Source organism: Ambystoma mexicanum, chromosome 13 (assembly GCF_040938575.1).
Source record: "Ambystoma mexicanum isolate Mex_15411 chromosome 13, UKY_AmexF1_1, whole genome shotgun sequence".
Taxonomy (NCBI): Eukaryota; Metazoa; Chordata; class Amphibia; order Caudata; family Ambystomatidae; genus Ambystoma; species Ambystoma mexicanum.
Genome location: NC_090938.1, coordinates 750,917,068 through 750,919,859, shown reverse-complemented (window position 1 = coordinate 750,919,859; position 2,792 = coordinate 750,917,068).

Sequence of the window (2,792 nt, the reverse complement as noted above, 5' to 3'; positions counted from 1 at the left end):
TTGGCAGTCCTTAGCAGATTGATGTAGTTATTTCTGAATTTAGGGAAGGGCTGTGCCTCGCGTAGAGGATTAGGCAATGAGTTCCATAATTGAGCTGCTTGCACCGGGAAGCTACTACCCCCTGCCTTAGATAACCTGAATCTCGGAATGATGAGGCTGTTGGCATTTGCAGTTCTGGCAGGGCGCAAGTGATATCTTATTGTGAGTTTATTGCGGAGATAGCTTGGTGCTGCATTGTTCAGGGCTTTATGAACTAGGGATGCAACTTTAAGGTGGATTTTGTTTTGGGAGGACAACCAGTTGTTTTGACGCCTGATGTTTGAAATATGTGATCTTTTAGGTACACCAAGGGCGGCTCGTAGGGCATTGTTTTGAAGAATTTGCAGTTGGTGGATAATGGATTTATTTGCTCCAATGTAGAGGGCATTACAATAATCAAGCCTCGAAAGGATTAATGCTCTCGCTAGGATAAGGCAGTTGTTATCGGAGAGAAAGTGCTTGCCTGCTCTAATGAGCTTGCATGTGTAGGCGGTGGCAGATGCCAATGACTTCACCTGCTTGTCAAAAGAGAGGGTGGGATCCAGATAGAAGCCAAGTGTCTTCACATCTTTGGAAACCTTGATAATGTTCCCGTCAATTTCAAATGAGGTATAGTCCTGACTGAGTTTCTGTATGTTAGAATGTGTCCCTAGGATGAGCAACTCTGTTTTGTCATCGTTCAGGCATAGACCGTGGGTTGCCATCCATGCCTGGACGATGATATACACCCTATTCACCAAGGCCAAATCCTTGTTGTAGTCCCCGGAAAGTGGGAGGAGAATCTGGGTGTCATCTGCATAGTTGGTGTAGGTGATACCAAGATGGTCCAGAACATCAAAAAGGGGCTTAGTGAATATGTTGTAGAGAGTCGGGGAGACGCATGAGCCCTGAGGGACTCCACAACGGATGGGGATTGGGTCCGCCGCTGCCGAAGGGGAGAACACCCTCATGGTCCTATCACTGAGGAAGGATTCAATCCAAGATATGGCCTCCTTGGAAAAATGTGCGGCTGAGTCTAAATGGCTACAAAGTACTCCATGGTCTACAAGGTCGAATGCCGCCGAGAGGTCCAGCAGCAAGAGGAGAGCCATTTTACCTTTATCTCTTATTTCATCTATTTGTGCCTTTAGGTCAATAAGGGCAGTCTCTGTACCATGTTGTGGACGGAATCCTGATTGGCGCTCTCCTAAAAGTTTATGTTGTTCCAGGAAACTTTGGATTTTATTGTAGGCGATTTTATCCAGGATTTTGAGCAGGAAGGGGACTGTTGTAATGGGGCGGTAGTTTGTGGGTATGAGAGGGTCTAGCGTTTGCTTTTTAAGCAAAGGTAGTACCCAGGCTTGTTTTAAGTTGGTGGGTACCGTGCCGGACGTGAATGAGGAGTTGACGAGTTTGGCAATAAACGGGGAGAGGTCTCTAGCTGCGTCTTTTATAAGCTGGGCAGGGCAAGAATCGCCCTGGCAGTTAAACGGCTTAAGAGAGAGGATGACTTTCTCCACCTCGAGAATCGATGTTTTGGAAAACATAAACCGTGTGGCTGTGTCCTGGGTCTTTGGGGTATGGTCTGTAATGAGGATGTTAGTCTTGGGATGATGAGTAAGGGAGGCTTTCTTTTTGGTTATTTTTGTTTGGAGTAGGGAGATTTTATTGGATAAGGCTAGCTGAATGTTGGAGCACCAAGTTTTGTCTTTGATGCAAGTGTCCGGAATGGGGATGGGTGACTCTAGTTCTTTGAGGATGGTGAAAAGTTCCCTCATGCTTGAGTTGGCGTTGGAGATCCGCTTATTAAAGGAGTTCTGTTTGGCCAGATGGATTTCTTTTTTATATTGGGAGGAGATTTCTGTTAGTTTCATTTTATGGTCTACTGAAGGGGTGAGCCTCCAAGCTGTTTCGCAGCTCCTCTTAAGTAGTCGCAAATCCTTTAGTTCGGGGGTAAACCATTTATTTAGGTGAGATTTGGGTTTACTTTTTCTAAGTTTCAAGGGTGCGATGTTGTCGAGGGTAGTTAGCATAATTTTGTTGTACTCGTTGACTAGTGTTTCTGGGTCTAGATGATCTGCTAATCCGTTAAGTGTAGGTAGAATGGCCGGGATCACTTTGTCTCTGGTGATGCTCTTTTTGTTTCTTGTTGGGCAAGGCGGGGCCATGATGGAGGCTAGTGAAGGTGGTCTGGAGGTAGATAGTTCAAATGACAGGAAGAAGTGGTCTGTCCAAGGTTGAGGGATAATAGCTTTGATATTGGCCGTGCAATTGTAGTCTACTAGCCAATCAAGGATTCTTCCCTTATTATGTGTAGGTTCAAGAGTTTTTTGCGTCATGCCCAGATTTGAAAGGGAATTGGCAATAATGGTGGCATTTTTATCTGAAGGGTCATTGAAGCCCAGATTGAAGTCTCCTAGGACAAGTAGTTGTGAAGAGGTTTTAAGGTTGTTGGAGAGTGAATTATGTAGATCCTCTTCGAAGGTCCCTAAGGGACCAGGTGGTCTGTAGATGAGGTGGATCGTCAAGGTTTGGGAGCTAGCTAGTGGAAGTTTGATAGTGAGTGATTCACATGAGTCAACTGCTATTGTAGGTGAGATTCTCATATCTAAGCTGGTCTTTGCGATGATGGCAATGCCACCGCCGCGCGTGTTGGTTCTATCTTGCCTGAATATAGTAAAGTCTTCTGGGATGGCTAAGGAGAGTAGGGGTCCTGCTGCTTTGTGCAGCCAGGACTCGGTGATGGCGATGAAGTTTAGATTGTCAAGCACTAT